The sequence below is a fragment of the Pseudoliparis swirei genome, chromosome 1 (assembly GCF_029220125.1).
Source record: "Pseudoliparis swirei isolate HS2019 ecotype Mariana Trench chromosome 1, NWPU_hadal_v1, whole genome shotgun sequence".
Taxonomy (NCBI): Eukaryota; Metazoa; Chordata; class Actinopteri; order Perciformes; family Liparidae; genus Pseudoliparis; species Pseudoliparis swirei.
In genome coordinates this window covers 8,322,397-8,346,673 of record NC_079388.1, presented here as the reverse complement: position 1 = coordinate 8,346,673, position 24,277 = coordinate 8,322,397, and the positions used below count along the sequence as shown (strand labels likewise).

The 24,277-nt window shown below is 44.0% G+C and overlaps 1 long non-coding RNA gene across 3 annotated transcripts; it reads right to left on the bottom strand.

The window, feature by feature from the left end:
• Nucleotides 1–39: 39 nt before the first annotated feature.
• Nucleotides 40–21,782, bottom strand: LOC130193268 (uncharacterized). 3 transcript variants are annotated; one of them, XR_008831533.1, is made up of 5 exons: nucleotides 21,087–21,782; nucleotides 18,200–18,253; nucleotides 15,169–15,211; nucleotides 10,370–10,449; nucleotides 40–233 (listed from the first exon to the last, which is right to left on the bottom strand). It is a non-coding gene; the product is annotated as an uncharacterized LOC130193268 (long non-coding RNA). The 3 variants fall into 3 exon arrangements; XR_008831532.1 differs by lacking the exon at nucleotides 15,169–15,211; XR_008831535.1 differs by lacking the exons at nucleotides 15,169–15,211; nucleotides 21,087–21,782 and adding an exon at nucleotides 20,507–21,077.
• Between the last annotated feature and the right edge of the window lie 2,495 nt (nucleotides 21,783–24,277).

Below are 24,277 nucleotides of genomic sequence, written 5' to 3'. Positions count from 1 at the left end.
CTGCCTTGTCGACTAATGAAATCCATCAAATATTAAACATTTCTGTGATGTATGTGCCATGTTTGTTTATTAGGAATTATTCATTATTTTAAAGTTAAATGAGATTACATTCCCCCCCCCCAAAAAAGCACATTAATATAACGTATATAACTCTAGACTTCATGTTGGGCGGTTACCGTCGGTGCCGATGCGGTCCGACGTGAAATGCAGCGTCTTGACAAAATGGACTGGATCTGCAGAAAGAAGAAATATTTTGTGAGTACAATGTAAAACATATAAAGATAAATTGTCGATAACTGTCCGTTTGTTCCACTCGGGGCCCTTTAGCTGTCTGCCTCCTGACATAGCCAGCGCCTAAAATCCTGTGAAGGTCTGTGCAGTAAGGCGTTCAAATAAAATGCCCCCTGCTGGCAGACAGCGAGACAAAGACTCACGTATGCAGAGGAAAATCCTCGAATTTAATGTATGAATCGGGATTTGCACGTGTTATGAGCCTAAGCCCTAAGCTCCGACGGAGCGGTCATACGGTTCGTAGGCACGCGCGCGACTCTCTGCTCGTGCACATGCATGAAACATCCAGACAGCTGCGCCCGGAGTCGCAGACAACGCTGTCGTCTTATATTTCCGACAGGCCTTGTGATCTCACAGGAGGATTATGCAATCACTCCCCCGTGACAAAGATGCTCAGCCTTGAGGGAGTAACACTGATTTACTCTTCCACACACAAAATAAATGTCACACAAGACTGAAGCTTGCAAATGCCACCCGGAGAATATAGAAGCCGGGGTCCAAACAACTGGCACGCAGAAGAGAAAAGCTCCGTCTGTAAGTCACATGTGAGTCTGTGTCGACGACAGCTTTGTTGTCTGCTGACGAATTCAGAACGATCCCAATTTACTGAAATGTGTCTGTGGCCGGGCGCCGAGCATGCAGACAAACATGCGACTCCACGGAGCCGCGTAGACGTGGAGCCTTCCGCTGCCAGGGTGATAAATTAGACTCTCGGTTTCCTCTTTGTCTCTGAGCTGTGAGATGTTCTCCTCTGTCCCAGTTTTCTCAGCTGCTCTCAAAAGCACCAGAGATAAAGACCGGAGGATGAAAATCAGAAGCCAGTGGAAGAATGAAGAGAAATCTTCGCATGTAAAAAAGGAAGGAAAATATCTACCCACGCCTAAAATAATGAATATGAAGGTGGACACAAATGAAGGAAAGATGGCGGTCGTGGTTAGTCGAATTGCTCGTCTAGATGTTACCCGGCCCGTTAAAGTCATTCTCAACTCACCATTTGCCTCTTCCTGATGTCCATTACATAAACACACACACACACATGTGTGCACATGTCCGTGTGCACATGCATACAACAAGTGCATGTACGTAAAACAGGTATGCGCACACACATAAAAAGCAACGCACTCTTACGATGAGTTATTGATCCGTTTCCCCCTTGAGAGAAAAAAAATAGCATAAATTAATCCAGAGGTAAAGAAAATGAGGCTCGATAAAACCTACGCTGCCACATCTTCACAGTCTTCCTTTTCACTGAGCGCTGCACGCGGCGGCGAGCAGGAAAAGCTATTCCCCTCTCGCTACCCCTCCATCTCTCGCTCTCCTCTTTTTGTCTCTCCTCTTCTTCTATCTCTCTCTCCGGCGCTGTCCCTGGCTCTGTGTTGTGCCCGTTTCCCTCTGCCAAGTCACATTCCTAATTCTCCAGGCGATTAGAGTCCGAGCAGGCAATGCCTATGAGGCAGGTACGCCACACACACACACACACACACACACACACACACAGACACACAGACAGACAGACAGACAGACAGACACACACACACACACACACACACAGCCACAGTAAAACACACAGACAATTGCATTGATTCCATCATCTGGTGCTGTACCAACACCCCCACTTCCCCCAACAACCACCAACAGTGCTTCCATCTATGACCCTCTCTATCATAAATCTGTGTCACCTACATGCATCACACACAAACACACACACACACACACACACACTCCGACACTGATGCAAGCCTGCAGTATCTCCAGCTATCGTTCTTTCTTCCCTTCTTCCCTGAACACTCTCTCTCACCGTCCCCGCCTCCCCCCTCTCTGTCTCTGCCCTTCCCCTCATTTTCATCCTCATCCCTCACCCTCTCTCTCTCTCTCCCTCCCTCCCACTCTAACCCCTTACATTTCAGGCGTGACGGGACGTCGTCTTGCCCATCTTGCAGTCTACGTTTGCACGATGATGCCGTGTCTCTCACTGGGTGTCTCTGACTGGGTCTCTGACTGGGTGTCTCTCACTGGGTGTCTCTGACTGGGTGTCTCTGACTGGGTGTCTCTCACTGGGTGTCTCTCACTGGGTGTCTCTCACTGGGTGTCTCTGACTGGGTGTCTCTCACTGGGTGTCTCTGACTGGGTGTCTCTGACTGGGTGTCTCTGACTGGGTGTCTCTCACTGGGTGTCTCTGACTGGGTGTCTCTCACTGGGTGTCTCTGACTGGGTGTCTCTGACTGGGTGTCTCTGACTGGGTGTCTCTCACTGGGTGTCTCTCACTGGGTGTCTCTGACTGGGTGTCTCTGACTGGGTGTCTCTGACTGGGTGTCTCTCACTGGGTGTCTCTCACTGGGTGTCTCTGACTGGGTGTCTCTGACTGGGTGTCTCTCACTGGGTGTCTCTCACTGGGTGTCTCTGACTGGGTGTCTCTCACTGGGTGTCTCTGACTGGGTGTCTCTGACTGGGTGTCTCTGACTGGGTGTCTCTCACTGGGTGTCTCTCACTGGGTGTCTCTGACTGGGTGTCTCTCACTGGGTGTCTCTGACTGGGTGTCTCTCACTGGGTGTCTCTCACTGGGTGTCTCTCACTGGGTGTCTCTGACTGGGTGTCTCTGACTGGGTGTCTCTGACTGGGTGTCTCTCACTGGGTGTCTCTGACTGGGTGTCTCTCACTGGGTGTCTCTGACTGGGTGTCTCTCACTGGGTGTCTCTGACTGGGTGTCTCTGACTGGGTGTCTCTCACTGGGTGTCTGACTGGGTGTCTCTCACTGGGTGTCTCTCACTGGGTGTCTCTGACTGGGTGTCTCTCACTGGGTGTCTGACTGGGTGTCTCTCACTGGGTGTCTCTGACTGGGTGTCTCTCACTGGGTGTCTCTCACTGGGTGTCTCTGACTGGGTGTCTCTGACTGGGTGTCTCTGACTGGGTGTCTCTCACTGGGTGTCTCTGACTGGGTGTCTCTCACTGGGTGTCTGACTGGGTGTCTCTCACTGGGTGTCTCTCACTGGGTGTCTCTCACTGGGTGTCTCTGACTGGGTGTCTCTCACTGGGTGTCTCTGACTGGGTGTCTCTGACTGGGTGTCTCTGACTGGGTGTCTCTGACTGGGTGTCTCTCACTGGGTGTCTCTCACTGGGTGTCTCTGACTGGGTGTCTCTGACTGGGTGTCTCTCACTGGGTGTCTCTCACTGGGTGTCTCTCACTGGGTGTCTCTGACTGGGTGTCTCTGACTGGGTGTCTCTGACTGGGTGTCTCTCACTGGGTGTCTCTGACTGGGTGTCTCTGACTGGGTGTCTCTGACTGGGTGTCTGACTGGGTGTCTCTCACTGGGTGTCTCTGACTGGTTGTTTATTACTCTGTGTTTGTTTGTGTAAGCTTGAAGATTCGTAGATCTGGAGGAGCGCGAGAGAGTCAGCGTGTCCGGAGGGAGGCGCTTGTGTGTGCGTGCACGTCCTTGTGCACCGCTGTGCACTTACGCATCTGTGTGTGAGCGAGTGTGTGTGTGTGTGTGTGTGAGGTAGGGAGGGAACGGGGGGAGGGGGGAAGAGGCGGTTGAGGGAGCTCACAGACGGAGGCTGTGGATTTTTACACAGCCTGAGGATAAAAGCCACAGCAAGCCCAAAGGTGATTAACCTCCAAGCCGTTCTGACCACAACACTGCTGCTCCTCTTCCATATTTCATTAACACAACGTCTGCTATCAGCACAATTCATTGCGTATATATCTAATTGCCATCGTTGCAGTAATTCCAGAATATCCTCCCCTTCACACGGCTAGCAATAAGTGAGCCAGAACAAATTGTGAAATCGCAAAGCTGAACTTCTGCATCTTTAACAGAAAACAACCGAAATGATTCAGTGTGCAAAGAAATGCAAAATGCAATTTTATGAATTGTATGAAATGATATAGTACAATAAACTAGGGGTGAATAAACAATCAAATAAAAAAAATAAACAGTCAACATTATATATGAAATGTTAGTACTAAATTAAAAAACCTGCAGGAAGTGGTCACATTTCATAAAATAGCAGGTGGGAAGCAGCTCTATTGTGGCGGATGTATTTCCTCCTGAGTTGGAACATGCCGGGGAGTCGTCTCTTTGTTTGCGTACGGAAAAAGAGCAGCGCTTGGCAGAGATTGCTGATATATGCTCTTTTTTCCCCCTCCTCGCTGGAGCACTGTAACGCAATGCGGATACTGAGTGTCTGAGCCACTAGCCAGACACACTGGGGGACAGGGGGGGGGGGGAGGGGGGTTGCAGAGAGGAGAAGGAGGCGGTAAGCAAGTTCACATGCAGCCTCGTGCTTCAGGACACACTGATACCAGCGTCTGGGCACACTGTCATTATCTACCATGACTACAGAGAGCAGCAGGCGGGTTCACTTTGGAGATGTCTGTGTCGACTGATTTAATGCACGGAGGACTAATTTAAAAACTCGAAACTTTTTGCCACAAAATGCTTTATATTCACACGATATGTAATCAAACCATTACGACTTCAAAAGCCAAGGTTATCACATATTGCAGTTTAAATTTCCTTTTTTCTAACTGCTGAAAACACAGGGCATCCGGATACTTTACAGACAGCAGAAATGACCCCCGATCAACCTAATAAAAGGAGTTCTCTATAAGTCTGTTTCCCTGGTTTTAATGTTTTATTGTCATAGTCCAGTGCAACATCGCCGAAAGAGGTGTGAGGGTTTTTTTTTCTGCACGGGGTGCTAAAAATGCACAGAAGCAAACCGCGATTGATAGTTGTCTCTAAACCCCGTTGGACTGCACCAAATAACATGTGAACGAGCACTGCAGAGCAAGGTGGGTTTATTGATGTCCGCATTAGCTGGACCTCAACAGAAAAACCTCTTTACTATTTCAGAGGAATTAGATTTAAAGTCAGAGCAGAAACTGTTTTGTTGCTATAATCATGACAATTATTGGAGACGTGTTGAAAGATAAATGTTGAATTATTTTAGATTTGATAATGAATGCGGCCTCTATTGTAGTGACAGAGCAGCTCTTTTGTTCACCGGTGCAAAAGACATCCATCAGATCTTTAAGAAAACTAAAACATGTTTCTAATGTATGAGACATACCGAGAGAACAGAGAGGGGAAATACTGGTTTACACCTCAATACAATTAGGACCGTCATTGTATATTAACATTGATAATAATACATTATTAAAATGGGTTGCCTGTAACCCTAAAAACGTAAGGTTTGACAACTTTCTCTCCGTGCTCAGATCCGTCTTTGAACTTACCACTTCAAGAGGCATACAGAGCGATGTCCTTCGTCTGAAGTCTGGGTGACACCGCAGGGAAAGCTAGAAGGTTGTACAGTTATCTCCGGCTGTTTATGATGCGAAACCATACAACCAACTACCTCACACTGCAGAGCACCGAAGCCAGGTCAGCGGTGGAGTTTCTTCTTCTTCTTCTTCTTCTTCTTCTTCTTCTTCTTCTTCTTCTTCTTCTTCTTCTTCTTCTTCCATGCAGTCTTCTGTGTCTTTTACTTCTGTCTGTCATCTGTCGCTGCCTTACACCTCATTACATTCAGATTTCTTTTTGGATTACCACGTCATAAAAAATGAAAGGAAAAACCTTGGTCAGTGGCGACGACATTAAAGTTTAATACTATGATACTGTTGCAATATAAAGAAATAACATCTGAGACTGGCTAACCGACTGCACTCGAAGCCTTTCTGTGGACATGTCTCCCTCTTGTGGGTATACTCAGAACATAGACTACCCCCACCCCCCAGCACAGGCCAAGGCCGACCGTTACTGTCTCTGAAAACAAAGACAAGCACTTAACCTGCAGTTGCTTACTGTAGGCGTCTGCCTGACCTACTTCTGCAACTGGAGCTGCTGGAGACTTTCTTATCCACAAAGACTCGATTCAGTTCGACTGAGTAAACTTCATTGTCATCCTGAGGTTAATGTTGAATACTCCTCTTCTGTTTTCATTTCCCTGAACCAAGAGTTAGATTCCAAGCGTGTCTGAAGAAGGCTGATATATTAAATATCATACCTTGAGCGGGTCTCCTTTTCTCTTGTCTATGGTAGTATATTACTGTAACTTCAGACATTTCAACACAAATATTCTTAAGTTATATTAAAGTTTCTTTGTCATTATCTTTATATCTTTAAATAAAATGTCATAGTGAAAACAGCAGGTGACATCCTCAAACTGCTTGTTTTTGTCTGAACAATCAAACACATTTAGTTTGGCATCATTTGAAACAAAGAAAAGTAGCAAACAAACACGATGGAGAGTTGGAACAGCAAATGTTCAGCTTTGTTGCTGAAAGACTAAAACGATTGATTTACTCCGGCTATCCCGTGGCCAGGTGTGTAGAGGTGTGAACGTAGGAAGGGTCTGAAGTTATTTTATTGACCGACCAGAAGTGTGCGCCTTGTCATGCGATCCCCGGTTTGAACATGAAACACTTTCTTCCTGTTTTATTTGAACTCTTCCGAGACCGTTATCCCGAACCTGATGGGCGAGTTAAGTTCTCTCCCTCTCTTTTCTTTCCACTGTGACACAAAGGTAAAAATACTCTTTGAAAAGCTGCGATGCTTAAAAAGGGATAACTGACTTTCCGTGGGAGGATCATCATCCAGCGTTACCTAACAGAGTGGCGGCGGCAGTGAACAACACGTCCCTGGCCTCGGGTCTCGATATTAACAAGGGCAAAACAGTGCCACGGATGCAAAGCACTCTGCAGAGTTCAGCAGTGCTGCAGAGGGAACAGCTAATGACCACGGCTCCTCTCAGCCACAGAGTGGCTCAATATGAGTGAGTGCATCAATGAATAGAAGAATGAATCATTCCTGTTGTTAAAACGTTCCATTTTCTAACTGTAAATAAAGATATAACTGTAGTATTTTATCCAGATTGTGGGCTGTTAATGATCAACTTTTGGTCTCATCGGAATCTCAGGAATGCTGGCAGATATCTCGACATGTGAAAACGTTATCAGCTGATTTGCACTGGGTCATAAGGTACGTTCTGGGTAATGCATGCATTGGTGCATCGAGGAGCAGTTTCCAATACAACGAGAGAGGATCTAATGGGTGAGTAATTGGCTGGCAATTTGGAGTAACAGCACAATCCAGTCTATCTCTCTCACACTCCATAAATAATGAGGCGCACCCACATATTCAACATCTCGCTGAGGTGATCTCCTGCAAAAGCAGAAAATTGGCTGTTGTTAGCAGTCAATGGCTGTTTTGACACTCCTCCTGTGTGCCTTAATGACTCTTTGATTACTTGATAGCTGCTGTGCAACTGAGTTACTTGGCCTCCTATTCAGCTTGGTCAATGCACCAAAAATACAACCTTGGAGCCTCCCAGATAAAGGACTCTCAACACAAAAGTGGAAGGACCCTGACTCCTCAAAAGGGAACTCGCTCTATTACCTGCCAGGACTATAACTGCATTTGATATGTACTGCATAGCACAGGTAAACATCTACAAGGTGATGAATGGCTGTGTTGGGTCTTCTTCAAATACATTATGGGCATAAAAGATATTTGTGATCAGTCTCAACTTGCAATAGAGCTAAAGATCCAACAGTTCACAATGATTAAATTAGCCAACTAAGTGGGAACTTCAAAAGGTACGGCAGCACCAATAGGCTTAATAGAGACGTAGATTTTTTTTTTTTCATTGGCCAGCTTCCAAACACAACTCATTCACCTCGCCTCTCTCCACTGCCCTCTGCCTTGCTAAAAGCCCTCCCTCCGCCTCCCCTTCATTTTCTTTCTTTGGCCGTCCTCCCTCCTCTCTTAGTGCCTCTTATTCGTCCTCCGTCACTGAACATTTCGGGCCTAAAAATCCTTTACAAGTATTTTCTTTTTTTCTTCTTTCTCAGACAATCTCCCCGTTCATACCATCTAAGTCTCCCCGTGATGCCCTTGATTCTGCTCCTCCCCTTTTTAAACCTCTCTCACCGTCTCATTCGCAGTCGGATCACGCATGAATGCGGCATGGTTGTGCCAATACGAGCTCTTTGCCAATCTGCCGGGGTGTGTTTGTGTGCCAATGTGAGTCTGGTGGGAAGCCCCTACACTGGAGGCCAGGGTTGTGCATAAGCCCAGAGCCGGGCTGGTGTCGGGTCAGGTGAAGCTTTGTGGGGATTACAGTTTGGCCTATTGAGAAAGTGAAAACAAATTAATCAAGTTGAGCCAAAGTATATATCTCGGTATGCCTGGATCACCAAATATTGATGAACCTGAAAATAAAAAATAAAACAGGTCGTACTTAATTAAGTACAACCAGTTTATACATCAGGCTTGTAAAAGTGTTTATTTAAACCTCTTAAATTATATTTGTTGGGAGTTCAGTTTGTAAATTAATTTCTAGTTGTTACTGGAACAATGACTCCAGGGATATGGATATGAGCACCGTGGTTTAATCTTGAATAACAACAGCTGACACAATACTTACAAATAACGTATCGTTTGTCAGTCGTTACTGCTAAAATTGCACACTTAAATAATAAGTTTGTTCTATCATTTGAGGAAAATATCCACTGCATGTTTCCTGTTTTGTATGAAAAACCACTAAGACGACGACAAAATCTCTACAAATGTTCAGGTTCTTTGCTTCTTTGACAAGAGGACTCAAGATTTTGATTCATCTTTTGAACCGAGACTTAAGGCCCATCAATTATAATAAACTTCATCAAGAAACAATGGTTAATTTCTTTCTAATAATGAGAGATGATTACTGAAATCATGCACACATCTGCCTCGCAACAAGACCTTCTTTTTCAATTGAAGAAAATCTTTTCTATGAGACGATTAGACAAAACAAAGACTTCAGGTGACTCTCCACCACTCATTGTCTTTGAGGAGTGACGCACTGAGACTACGGCGCCACCCCAACAATGTCGGGGCACAGAGGAGTGAAATCTGCCCAGTGACAGCAAACAAACTGTTAACCGCAGCTATGAATCGTCTGGCGAGTGGCAGCTCAACAGGAATGCAGGGCCCAGACAGCAAGTCTCAAACTCTGTGTCAAGGACTGCTAAGAGTCCGCTCGACTCTACATACACACTATGTAGGAATTGTATTGTTTCTTAATAAAGATTACGTTAAGATAAACGGAAACTACACTGATAAGAAAAAAACAAATATATGGACAGACAAACACATCAATACACGGAAAACAACACTTTGATCATTACATTACCAATTCTATTTACAAGAAGTAATCGAAAGACCCGAAAGGAGGACTAAGACTACATGTTCTCCCTCAAAACTTGATTGTGTAGCAAGGACTTGGAGATGAGATCCATGTGGATACTAATTACTAATGCACTTCTTCAGTCAGATGACAGCTCCGTGCAAGGCCTGGATAAGTATCCACAACTCTCAGACCATAAATCATTAGTTCTCTCAAGATCGAATGAGATTCTGTGGTGCAATTTCTCCCAAGCCCCCCTATTTCGCTCTCCCCGTGCCTTATTTACAAAGGCAGAAAATGTTGCCATGGGAACACATTACCAGGCAACCTCAGCGGCTTGGCATGATGCCCAATGGTTGCTAGGGCACCGTTGGTAATGGCTATTGGGTGGTGTCGGCCAGTCTGTGTGGATGATGTCTGTATATATGTGTGCATGAGTAGGAGAGGGGAAAGTGTGTATCTGTGTGAAAGGAAAAGAGAGAGAGATCCGTGCTAATCATGAAAACAGTTATGTGAGTCCCATATGCAATTTTCTGAAATTATATACATAATGGCTCTCTGATTTAGCCTTCTTTGTGAGTGTGTGATTGCTAACACTCAGAAACTAGTCTGTGTATAGTGGCTGAAATATTTAAACGTTGCATTAAAATGCATCGTCAATAAGAAGAAACTTGTTTTTTTATGATGAGACAAATTAAAGAGACAAGAGGAGACAGAGAGAGAATGTCAGAGAAGAAAAAGAGGCTCAGAAACATGGGAATTCAAGCGTCTCTGTATACTTGGAGCTGACGCTCACCATCTCTCGCTGTGATCTCTCAAGCTGTTTGCTCTCTCTTTCATTTCAGTCGGATTCAAAGAGTCTTTGTTGGTATAAAAAGGAAGAAACAGATGTTGCCAAAGAATTTACCTCACAAATGAGATCTAGTTTGAGGTTTTTCCCATGGCTCTCCTCTCACTGGGGAGCTTCTATGGTTGACCACGGCATTCCTGAAATCAGCAGAGCATCATGCAGATTATTAGCATACCACCGGATAGGAAGGGGAACATCAATAAACACATTGAACCATGAAGTTGGGATAAGTAAATAAATAAAGTCACCCACCCAGACACAACCTTATCTGGGCCTTTATCCAGGTCACAAAAACACACAGTGCCGTTTTCGGGCAAAAACTTCGGCGGATACGAGGAGATTATTAAACCGCAATGGACCAATCCCTGATTAGAGATGAGGCACTTGGCAGCACAAAGAAATGAAGAGAAAAGCATTTATGACAGGCATCGTGTGCGGAGCATGACATGAATTAACAAAGTGGGGGATAAATGGTGAGAATGAATACTGGGCCATCAACAATGCATGAATGAGAGAGATGGTGGTACAAAAATACATGTAGAGCCGAGACGGTTAAAGTCAACGGTGATGAATAATACATTAATAATGCTGGAAAACAAAGTTCGACATCATAGATTAAACAGCAGCGTGCCAAACAAATGCAATAATTATGACACTGCAACACAGTGAAAGACAACAGAGACGCAGATGTGAGGCTTTTGTGTTGGTGTGCGCTCATTAATTCTCACGTGTGTGCATGCACGTATATATATAGGCCTCTGTGCTCCTGTCTGCGTGCACTTAGGGAGAGCGAGTAGTGCCTGTGGTGCATCTTATCTAATTTTACCGAGAGGAAACAGCCTCTCCCCCTTGCCTCTTTCCCCCCGGCCCTTTGAACTTAAGCCGCTGCTGGAGATGTCGTCTGACTGAGCACAGCATGTCCTGAATGGAGGTCAGAGGGCAGGAGAAACAGTCTGGTGTCATGGCAACTTGATGTCACCGACCCCAAAATTGGAGTGGCTGGTGGGGCCACAAGAAAGGTCGTCACATCTTAGTGAAGAGAGAGCTTGACTGAACTAAACATTGAACCTTGAAGGATAATGCTGGTGATATTCTTCTAGGTTCTCATGAAAAGACCAAAACCAACTATGGATCGACCTCAGTGAAATCTTATTCTTCTGATTCCCATTGTTGTCTATTTTCAGTGATCCTCACATACATTCTTCTTTTTCTTTTTTGCTCTGGGCCTTTGTACAGTGCAGAAAACACCATTCGTCTGTGTTCCTCATGATGCCGTGTGGGGAAAGCCCGTCAATCAACGTAGTGCACCCTTAAACTTGACGGACTTCATTTGCTAATTTTATTCTGAAGACTGCAGAAGGATTTTCTTTAAAACACACAGTTGCTGTCACGGATGACACCTCGGCTCCCTTTCCGCCCTGAACAATTAACATTTATTGTGCTAGTAACTCGTAGTACAATTGAGAAAACCTGAGAAATGAACTGCGGCCGTAATTGTGTTGCCTGCCCTAGACTGCCTGTGTTTTCGTCTTACTACTGAGGAGTCGGATCAATATGGAATCCAGGTTCCTTTGTATGTCATTAGCATGTCTGATGCTGGAGCTGGGACCTCTCCAAACCTTTGTGTTTGCACCCTCTCACATGAAGAGTGTGCAATTGTGGGTGTGTCTGTCTGCAGTCTGTGTGTTTGCGTGCGCATTAACCTTTAAATCAGTTTGCGTATAACAGGTTGGTAAATGAGCGTTTTGAGCCTTTTTTTTCTTTGTACATGTGTGTGTGTGTGTGTGTGTGTGTGTGGACATGCGAGTCTTCCGAGATGCGCATGTGCTGCATCTGTAGGGGTGCGTGTCTGAGGCTTGTGTACGCGTGGTGTGTGTCCTCGTGTTTGTTCAATGCGGCAGAGGGTGGAGTGGCAGATCGATAGGAAACAAATGAATTCAGATCAATATTAAACCAGGGAGTGAAGGAGAGAGAAGGAGAGACTGAAAGCGAGTGAGTGGGGTGATGCACCACGGAGGAGGAGATGGGGGAGGGGTGATGGAGGGCTGGAGAGGTGATGTGTTACCAGCAGCACAGCGACTAACTGTACACTTGGGAAACACCACTCATTCCTACGACTAAAACCTCAGTGATTTGAGGTCATTGACGGTTAAAACGGATGGTTAAGTGAGGTAGAGAGAAAGCACGGAGAGAGACACGTGAGCAGCGATGCACCGAGCCCGGCGTTCCTGCACCACTGGTGGTGTTAAGTGAGACTGGACGGTGCTTCTTTTTCTTCAATTAATATTATTAAATGTTTTGTATCTCTATAGACCCTTTCCCTGTTAAATAAATAGACATATTTGTTGTCTTTGTTTTACTTTGTGGTATTTTTATAGAAAGAAAAAACCTTTAAATGTTGCAATGAATAAAATAATGTACCTCTCTGTTTAAATTATTTTGTAATTCCCATTTTCACTTCACGTTCTTAATGCTTCATGGAGCTGGCAATAATCTAATTTCTTTCTAACATTAGAGCATTTTAGTGTTATACTTTGTGGAAGTATTTGTTTGTTAGAATCCAGACTGTTGATGACTGAGTTGAGGTGATTCATTGTCAACTTTGAGCCTTCACTTTTATCCTATTATCAAACTACTGAGGATATTTGTATCTGTCCACTTAAACTCCCGGTTGAAACTTGTCCAGCCAAACCTGTAAGGAACACTCAGATGAGTGGGCTGGACTTCTCATTGCTTTCCTGCAAGGGTTGGGCAATACTATCCAATCATTTTAATCAATGTTAAAAAATAATACCAAAAGAAATTTATGATTTTTTGCATGAACCAATTTAGTTTTGTCAATATGTCACGAAATAACCTACAATAGTTTCTGTGAGCTCAAAATTACATCTTCAAATAGCTTTTTCCCCCCAACTAAAATAAAAAATCTAAAGATATTCAGTTTACAAATACATGAAACAGGGAAAGGTTGAAAAGTGTAACATTTGAAAAGCTCAAATGTGTTGCACTTTGCTTGAAATATGAATAAAATATATATTGTAGATTTTAGTATCTGCACATTTGATAAAATCAGTCTACTGATTAATCAGTTAATAGTTTCAGCTTTAAATGTTCGGTTTCATCTACAATGGATGTGGGAAAAGATTCTTAGTAAAAAATGTGCAATTGAAGCTGTATTCCTGTCTAGCGCTGAAATATGATATACCGGTCAACTTTAATGGTCTAGACTGCGATTGAGAAATCCCGAGAGATTTGATCGAGTATCAAATTTCTGTTGTTGAGAAGGTTATTTTGAGCTGAGCAATACATCGGAGATGGATGACAGCAGTATCGATATCAGCCTCTCGGACTTTTACCGTTATGAAAGCTGCAGTCTCCCCTTCCGGCAGTGAGAGTAATTACACAAACGCCGTCTCAGAGTGCTCAAGACCAATGCCTGAAGGCGTGTTCGCCCCCGGGAATGTTTGTCCTCGCTGTCAATCACTTTTTCTTATTTTTACTTTAATCACTCCTCTGAACACTGCATTTTTCATTTATCTAGAGCGTCCACGTTTCCCCCCCGCCTCAGCCTAGCTACCGCTCCGTCACTATGTTCCCTCACTGTGGTTGATTTATTTATATTGAAAAGTGTGTATATTTATACCTTTTCAAATATGTTTATATCTTTTGCTAAATTTGCTTTATAACCTACCCTTCATTATCTCAATTCAAGGTAATCAGCATGTATTCATTGGTGAGATAACTCACACCTATGCTGAAATCTATTTTTGAGAGTTTCGCCTTGAAATTGCAAACAGGATTGCTGAGCTTTGAGTATCGGCTCGGCAATGAGATCAAAGAATCAAGAGCCATTTGGGAGTCGGAACTGAATGAGACTTTGAAGTGATAGTGGCGAAAACAAACACATGTCATGGATGCTGAGTGCTTCTTAACGGGCACTCTCCACTTCCAGCCCAAGGTTCCTCGGCTCTTGAGATGGATTTCAATGATGAATGCCTCAGTTGACTTTAAGTGCAGTATCTCTGAAGGGAAGATTATGCTATAAGCGATATTATTTAATTGAAGAGATACATATAGCAATGCATTGCCCAGAATTCTCTATTTGGCTTTGAAAGAGAAGCATGAAGGGCGGTGGGGGCACTGAAGACTATCACACAGTTGTTAAATGGCAGTTTTATCCTTTGTGCTTGGTATATATTTGAAGAAAATCCCATTAAATATAACAAGCACTTTAATTTCAACATGTAAACTATAATCTGATTAGCTTTTCTTTTATTGTGAGCAGTTGCTATTTTGACTGTTCTGGTGGGAAATCTGGCTACACTAATAAAGTAACCTACGCATTATTTACTTCATATGCAGCAAAAGCTACAATATTTGTATTTGCCAGCTTTTAGATCATACATCATATTGTCTTTCAATATGTTTCTCTGTGCAACACAAATGTTACCATCACTTGATATGAATCATCCTAAATTGCATATTTTGTAGCACCTGATGGACCCACTGGAGCCGAGAAGGGTCTGGCTGCAGAGAGGAGTAGCAGCCAGTGATCTATCAGATGATGATGTGACCTGAAATTCAACAGCCTCCATGTTCCCTGTATTGCCTGTAAAATGGCTTGTTTAATCTGAAGATATTCAAATAACCATAACATCAGTGAGAGAACGTCTGACATTCCTCACGTTTACTACAGCTGTAACCATGTGTTGCATTCTTCCTCGATAAGGGACACACACCTTAGATTGATAATCTAAATAGTTGTTGCATATCAAGGTTTCTTTGTTTTCATGCAAAGACTCATTTTCTTTGAGAGAGGAAGTAAAACCAACAGAAAGACAGACAGTGAGAAATACCTGAGGCAACGATGTAGAACATCACCACCAACCAGACAGTCTGCTATAAAAAAAGACAGAAAGCACGGAGAGGCAAACACGACAATGTCTCTCAGCTTTCCTCCCTGTCTCTCCTCTTTAATCTGAAAGCCTCCCCTCCTCTCTTTCTCTCTCTCTGTCTGCCTTTGTCTCTCTCTCTCTCTGTCCCCCTGAGCTGTGTTCTGTGTGCTCCATCCCCGCCTCTCTCCATCTCCCTGCCTCTAATGTGCTTTGGCGTGTGTTACCCACGGGTGCTTGCTTGCCGCTGCCACCATCCTAAAGCCGGGTCACGGGGGGCAGCTGAAGCGGCGCGATGCTGTCTGTGACATCATCAGTCACTGCTATTACTCACGTCTCACCTCCCCTCCCTGTCTGAAACTGCCAGGGCTTTAGGGGCTTGATAGCGGGCAGAGCGAACACACTCGCAGAGTTGCACACATGGTGTCAGAGATTAATAAAATAGCTTTTGAAGAGCTTTATCCGAGAATTATCTGGAAATCCAATTTGGAGATTTTTGTTAATTAAAATAGTTCAGACTCAGACGTCGTTGAGAATTAGGTTATTGTGTCGTAACATGCAAACTATAAGTTTCTGAAATGTTGAATATCTTTTCTGGAACTAAAGTCGATACTTAATGATTCAGCTTTAACCTTGAACGGACGGCAAGGTGAACATGACGTTACAGTCAATAATTTTACATGACAGAATAGTTACTATGCTATGGTATCAATCACAGTAAAAGTGTGTTAAAACTTTATTTGTATGGCATATGTATTAAGACCGCAACAAAAAAATATTTGTATTTGTCAATTTCTTTTTCAATCAATCTAAAAAGAAAGAAAGAACCAAAAAAAAGGAAGAACCAGATAATGTTTTCTTAAAAGATGAATAATGTTCCTGTCACTTGTATTTTTTAAATATATTTTATGGAATTAAAATTCCTCTAGTTTTGACCATAGTGATCTGCAAGATGAGGATGACAGAACAATCAATGATCCAGCACGATAGAATAGTTCAGATAGGAAAAGTGTACAATCGAAACCACTTTACTTCATAAACCGTGAAACATTTGAGCCAGGTATTCCACAAGTAATTCACATGTGTTTGGATGTAGAGTACAGGCGAGCAAGATTATCTCCAGATGTGGCTGCAGATATCCCTCTGCATGGGGTGTAAGGCAGCCCACATGTATGTAGAAGGGAGGACTGGCTTTCGTCCACGGAGCATGTGTGCCGTGTTCAGACTGTGTCAAATCGCCACATCTGCCAGCGGCGGAAACAGTCCCGTACCTCGGGGGCTGTCTGTCACCCCGCTGTCAGCCAATGAAGAGGTGAGAGTCTGCAAACTCCTTCACCCATGAATACAGATAGCTAGTATGAAAGACCTTGGCCTGTATGTAGGAACGCACCCTATAAATCATACATGACCAGCACTACCAGGCACCATATGCACAGCGCTGCATTAATAACAAGCATGCCAGTGTCAAATACACAAGCACATATAAAAGAATGTATACGCCTGTTTTTCTTTGGTCTCACTCCCCCTTTACTCCCACTCTGTCCCTCTTGAAAGCAACTGCAGCACTGAACTCAACGTGCCACGGAAAAAGACAATGAGAGGGAGAAACACACAAAAAAGATAGGAAGTTGAAGGGTTGGAGAATGGATAAACGACACGGACAGAATAATGATGTTTAGAGCAAAGACACCTGAAGGCATTCATATTTAAAGACACGGACGTCAACTGCGAGGGGACAAATAAAAGACAGAACAAGGAGCGGGGGGGAAAAAAGCATGCGGCAAAGTAGGACAGCAAGATAGACGGCGTGACTGAAGGACAGATTAACTAAAAGAGTCACGAGAGAGAGAGAGAGACAAACAAAGAGCGGGCCGAAAGAACAAAAGATGTCAAGGAAGAGATTGGAAGGGGAGAGAAAGAAGGACAGATATGGAGCCAGACAGAGGAAAGCGATGCGAGAGAGAGAAAGGCAGGCAGAATTAGATAAAGATAGAGGAGGGCAATGCGCATGCTAAAATAGGTGGTGGCAGCCTCTCGTCAGTGCAGTGACCTAGTCGCGCAGGACTGAGGAATTCTCCCCGTCGACCCGAACACATTCCCCCGGTCCTCAGGCGTTAACCCACGACACACCAGCATACTGTACTGCAGTGGCCGACGGAAAATATCACGAACGATCTTAAATGTACCGATGCTGCCGGCCCGCCGCACATTGGGGAAGCGGCGCGAACGTTTTCCCACTTTGAGTGTGTGCTGCGAATGAGTCTGGGAATTGAATCGATGACCTTGGTTTTTTTTTACAGAGCTAATTCTGTCTTTGGAAGCAATCTGCTTCAACAAGAACATCAGGTAATGCGCACGGCTTTACCCGCTTTGAATCGGCGGTCTGTGAGCGCATGGGGCCCTGCGAAAACACATTGTGAAAATATCAGGGCAAGAAGGGCTCTATTGTGTCGCAGAGGCAGAATGTAGCTCTTATTCTCCTGCTGCTGGACCGGGGGCATCGGGGTGACATCAGCACAAAGACACAAATGTAATGTGAGGCATTTTCAAAGCCAGCTTCTAGGTTAGACCACAGACCGCTCTTTATACCCGTACTCTCTCACTTTTCAGCAAAATCTGATAATCGGGACGTGACCACCGGATGACCCTTCCAGCAGGGTGACACCAAACTGCCTCCAACAGGCGCGCCAGCAAAATGAAAGATTGTCTGCTCGCTGCTTTCTCGTCGGCCCACAGTTGGCACGTATCTGTGAGGTTAATCCCGACAGAATGACTCAGGGAAGAGTAATTCAATCATTCCGATGGTGCATCGACATTTCGATCGGGCCACAGACTAAAATGGCTGACCAAGTGTTCCTGACTGCTGAGTGCCATTAAGCAAAACTCTATTAAGTAAAGCACTTGTTTTGACTCAATCTTTATGTACAGTACAGGAGCTGTTGCTTATGCTGGGCCCTTGTTAAATTCAATAAATGTAAAGTAAATCTTTCCTTACCTGAAAAAAATCACGTCTTCAAGGAAAAAGTTCAAGTTCTCTCAGAGGCTGAACCTGAAAAACAGACATACATAAACATTACTTGCACTGTAATTACTTTAGGAACTGTAGTTATTCTGTCAAATGTGATTTATTTGATGCACTGATTCTGGATTATTGGTCTTTTGTCTGTTAGCTAGCCCATTCTTCACTTAAATTCAACCATATTTCTTTGTTATCCTCCTTTTTACGACACACCTGATCGTTGCAGGCATTTCATTGTACTATTCATATTTCACACCAGGCCTGTTGTACGAGCTCTACTCAGTTTCCAGCTGGGAAAACACAAATTCAGCAGCACAAATTGAAACCCGCTACACACGATGACAGCTTGCAAGGGAATTCCTGAGGTCTGTTCGATCCATTAATGTATGCTGCGGTTGAATGTCATCAATTATGAATGAGAAACATGTGAGATTCGCAGAGAGCTGGGAGAGAACCATGGGTCTTGGCCGTTGGACTGAAGTGCCGTGAATATGTGTCACACAATGTGTGAAGTATATTAGGCAATCACAAGTTCTGGGAAGGCTATCTTTAAAAGTGAGCGCATCTTTTAAGCAAACCAATTCCTAAATTAGAGGATGATTTCAACCAGAGATGAGTATTTTGGGCAAACGAAGGACACGGATAAGTATTTAGCTGAAACGGGAGGAGTTTCGTGTAATTACAGAGGAACGTACATGACGTTTGAGAGAGAGACAGCCTGCAGCAAAGCGCTCCTGCTATAGGTGGAGTGACTCTCTCTCCTCAGCCTTTAGGTGTCAGGTGTGGATACTGCAGTGTCTTCAAGCAGCCGGGGCCGCTTCCCCTTTAAGGCCCAGAGTGTGTTGACCCTGCCAGTGAGTTCATACCATAAGCAGACCCATATAGCTTCTCCTCCAGAGGCTCCGCTCACAACCCTGCTGAGCTGCGGCCTCAGTTATGTAAGATTACATAATACCAGGTGTGTCTGAGTAGTATTTTATAACCTGGGGCTCCCACTACACTGACATTACCATTAAACCCCCTAAACAGTGGAATCAAAGGTGCTAAGCGACGTAAAAGTAAAAGTTTCAGACAAAGACGATCAAGTCGACGGCTCTGGGGAGGATTCATCTCTTTTAACCGTCTTGTGTTTTTTTAATGAAGTTTGATGAAGCAATTTTTTACATCAAAGATGTTTCCCTTCATTTTCTTGAGCGCTATCTTGGAGGTCATAGAAAGTCATAGTTGAGCCCGGACGCCAATACAGAATGCATTGTCTGCCCATTAATGTCATATCATATCTACCATTGTGTAATAATCAAATCATTCCTTATTAATTAATTCAGCGCACGTTTAGACACTGAATATGACGAGAAAACTAGGCCACTAACTGTTATCTAACGGCTTCGGCGATACAATTAGCTCCTTTTTTTCCCCATAACTGCAGTATGTACATTTGAAAATGACTGCGCTGTCAATTATAACTTTTCAAAATTTCAATCACCTCACTTTATTCACAAACAGATGACAAAGATATTAAACCAGACAGTATACAAAAACTAGCACAGGCGGTTAAAAGGTGTTTCGCACAAGTATCACGCACTCACACACAAAAAAGAAAAAAAACGTCGACACACTCCCCTCGGAACAAGTAATAGAGAAAATGTGGGCAGAGGTAACAGGAGGCTATGTTAATAATAATAAAAACAGAGCAGACAGATATATAACACAGGAGAGGAAAAAAGGGAAAGGAAAGAGATGCCAGGAGATATCTGAGGCCGACGCCGCGGAGGAAAAGGGGATATTGGATGGAGGTTACAGCAGATGGACTGCAAATGGACGATAGCAGACTTGTGATACACCGTGTGCTCCTGTCTCGTGCTCACTCTCACACACTAGGACACTAAAGCATCCATGTAATCCACGACTGTCGACATCTCTACACAGAGGTCAGGACATTACGTACATGCAGTAATTTGCACCGACGGCTCCGTCTTCACCTGTTACTTCCCCACATCAAACTAAAGTAATCTCGCCCCAAATGCGCAGGTTATGGAAATGAAAGAAAAAAAACTTGTTGAAGAGAACTCCAGTGTGTTACTGAGTTCACGCCCTGGAACAAATCCACCCCTTATCTTTTGTTGATACCGAACCACGTCTTGGATTGTGGGTTTCGTCCTTACGGACGGATCGGTTTGCTATACCCGGATGAACGGATGGAAGATGGCATGGAAAAAGGGAGAGAAGCATGAGAGGAAGTGAAATACGCAATGAGAGAAGAAGAAGAAATCCTGCAGTACTTACAGTATTTGTGCCTCTCCGTTTCGCCTCACCTTCCTTTTTGTGCATTTAGTGACAAACACCATCGCACTTTAATTTGATGAATATGAAACATGATTGTACGCATGCGTAAGAAGGAGTGACCGTCCGCCACTGCCGGCTCCGTTAACTCTAAATCACTCACACACACACATACACACTCACACACACACACACACACTAATACAGACAGATACACACAGAAATGCACACACCCTGTGCATGGGCCCCCTTAAACTGGGTGCACTCAGTGATCCCTTTCCAAAGCCCTCATCTAAATGTGAGCAGAGGTAATCCTTCAAGGAGAGGCAAAGAGAACAGTGATAAAGGGGGGCAGAAGGAGAAAAAAAGAGAAAGACAGTGAAAGAGGGAAAGGGGGAAAGAGGGAAAGAGGTCGAGCACGAGATGGGATAGATTAACAGGATGAGGGGATTAGCAATAGAGAAAGAAAAAAAAAATCAAGTCAAGTGAAGGCGGGGGAGAGGAGAATGGTTTAAAGAAGAACAAAATGAGAGGCGATGCATGTATGGGAAAGTACAAGGACGTGAACGTTCAGTATACTCACAGATGAATGAGAGGGTGACCGGAGAAGTGATGAAAAATCATGTCAAAAAAGAAAAATCAAATGCGACCAAGGTCTGCAAGTCTGAGATTGACCAGCAGTCCGGTTTCTTCTCCTTCTGGAGTTTCTTTTTTTCTCTTTTTTTTCCCGCAATTTTGCCAATTCCTATCCAGCCATCCCTCCTTCCTAAGTTTATCCCCTACTGGTCCCCCTTCTCTGCTCTTCCCCCTCCTGTTTTTCTTGCCAGAACCGGTACTCTTTCTCCTACCTCTCTCTCTCTTTCTCTGTCTTTCTTGCTTTCTCCCGCAGACCATGCTCTCCATTTTCTCCTCATTCTTTGCCTCTGACCCCTTTAACTGTCCGTTCATTGGACACTCTTCTCCTGCGCTCCTGCTTCACACAGATGAGATTAGTTTTAAAAAACCTTTCTAAACCGAAGTCGAGCTCTGACAAAAAAATTACTGCAAGAGAATAGAGAAAAAAAGTGTTAACAGGAAAGGACAAGCAGTTTGTCACTAGGTCTAACGCGGGGACAATCCACGGCCTGGGTTTCTCAGGGGCGCCACGCATAATAGGGCTGATGGTGCCTCCGTACACGAGGGCATAACCAGAGCAAAGAGGGGCAAGTCAAAGGAAAAGAAGGAATAAAAACGAGCTCGCTGCGGTCTCCACTGGAAGTGGATAGTAAGCCCGCGTGAGGGGAAGGAGTGGGAAGGACTCCGGGGTGTGTGTGTGTGTGTGTGTGTGTGTGACGAGGTGGGAGGAGAGAGAAAGCGAGAAGACAGAGTGAGAGAGAGAGAGAGAAAGAAAGAGAGAGAGACTGGGGGTTCAAGGAGAAATATCCAAGAGGGAGGGATGGAGGAGGAGTGTGTCGGCGGGGAGAGGAAAGAGGAGGGGGCAGGAATAGGAATACATTTTTGTCTTTCTTATACTCACGCTATTCTAATTTTGTGCTTTCTCATTTCTTCACCCCTTTGTTCCACAGCTAATACCTTCTCTTTCTGTGAGAAAATAAAAAACGAGGAAGAAAGAAGTCGAGAAAGAGCTACTGTGTGCTTTGTCTCCTGCCCCTACCGCTCCTTTTCCTGGTTTCCTTTCTGCTCTGACTCCCCCCTATTCAGCCTATTTTCTGCACGTGTACTTGAACTCTAAATCTTGTTTGCTTTCCCCTCCCCTCTCTTTTTTGTCTCTCTCTCCCCCTCTAACTGCGCATCTGTGTGTCTCTGCCTCTCTCTCTCTCTCTCCTAGGCAGTGGCTTGAAATAGTGCGAGCAGGAAGGAGAGAGTAAGCGGCAGGGAAAAGGAGAGGGCGAGGGGGACAAAAAAGGGGAGAGAGATGTTGAGAGGGGGGAGGGGAAGAAGCTTAGACGGGCTGACATAGAGAGCACAGGGTTGCTCTGTGTGTGTGTGTGTGTGTGTGTGTGTGTGTGTGCATTTATAAACTCACATTGGCTTTAGATGCAGTGTTTCACAGGCTGAGTTAATCCTCATCTCATGTTATCCTATATACCAGAAAAAAAATACATGACATGTTGGGGTCGAAGAAAGCAATAATTAAAACGGTGGGATTTACTGTATTTTATTGTCAGTGTAAAAACTACACACTTACAACGAAACACACACAAAAATAAAGCAATGCTTGGAGACAATATAATTAGTTTAGCAAGAATTAATGATCCAACTATTATTTTCTTGATGAATCATTTAGTCAAACAATTTCACAAATAATAAAATCAAGCGACCAGGCTCAAAATGCGATGCCTTCAACCGGTTAATAGTTTTGAATTGACAATCAAAACCCTAAAATTATTCTATTTACAATAAAATGATTCTAATTCCTCACAAGCTCTGATGTTTTTATCAAAGATTACAAAACTTCCACAATGAATCGATTGTATTATTCTTCAACTGACTATAAATTGGATTTAACATATCTTCTATTTCTACTACGCAGTTGTATTGGATAAGTAAGAAAACCTTTATCTCCGATATCTGGTACTTGTCTTTTGCCATTATTTTTTACATTTTATACACAACATGACTCAGTGCAACTTACATTATGTGAACCTGAGAAGTTGTTTAAATGACAGCTAATGTAAAATATGATGTTAGAGGTAGGCTGTAGGCTGCCTGAAGATATTGTTGCAGATCGACAGAGGGACATTACTTTATTACTCTTACTAATATGATAGCAGGAATGAAGGGAAAGAGCTGAGAACAGAGGAGAAAGCAGGCAGATCACGGGAAGTCAAGAGAGACATTTGCTGAAAACCTATTCACCTTGGTTATGAAACGTTTTCTTTAGACATACATTTCAATGAGGTCCTTTTATTAATAAAATACTCATAACACTCACTGCACACTGCCTTTCCTCCCCCCAAGGACAGCAATCACCCTGGAAAACTGAGGTCTGTACTATAGCCGATACATCTTAAAAAAGATGGCATGCCACTGGCAACAAATATTGAATCGATGATGAAAGAAAGCAATTACATTTCATAAAAAGCAGTATCTCATCTTTTAAAATGTATCATCATTCACTTCTGAATTTCTTTCAACCCATGAGCACATTTTAAACATCGACTGCACTCTAATCTGATTGGTAAAAATAAATAAATAAAAGAAAGAAAGAAACTAAAAGGTTACCAAACTATGGTCCTCCTCACTGAGTTGCTTTCTCCTCGCCTGCTGACCGCAGCACAATTCTTTAAGAACCTTTGAGTCTCGTAAAACAGAGACATGGGTCTGAGATGTGAACTGTTGCCTCCACACTGCCCTCTGCTGGCGGCCACTGGGAGCAGCTCTCGCCCAGCATGGCCACAGTGGAAAGGCTCATTGTTTAACATTGTTTAACCATCAATATGGCACGAGAGTACTGTGTGATTAAATATACATGGGGATGTTACCGTTGCCGTTATAGTGACTGTAGTTTAAGAGCTGAGGAAAGCAGAGATGTCAAGCTGCTGGCAAGGTTATTGCAGGTTACTCAAGTTATAACAGGCTATTCCAGGCATCCTACCTCCCTCACTCCTCAGCATCCTACCTCCCTCACTCCTCAGCATCCTACCTCCCTCACTCCTCAGCATCCTCAGCTTCCTCCCTCCCTCCCTCCTTGGCATCCTCAGCTTCCTCCCTCCCTTCCTCCTTAGAATCCTCCCTCCCTCACTCCTCAGTATCCTCCCTCACTCACACCTC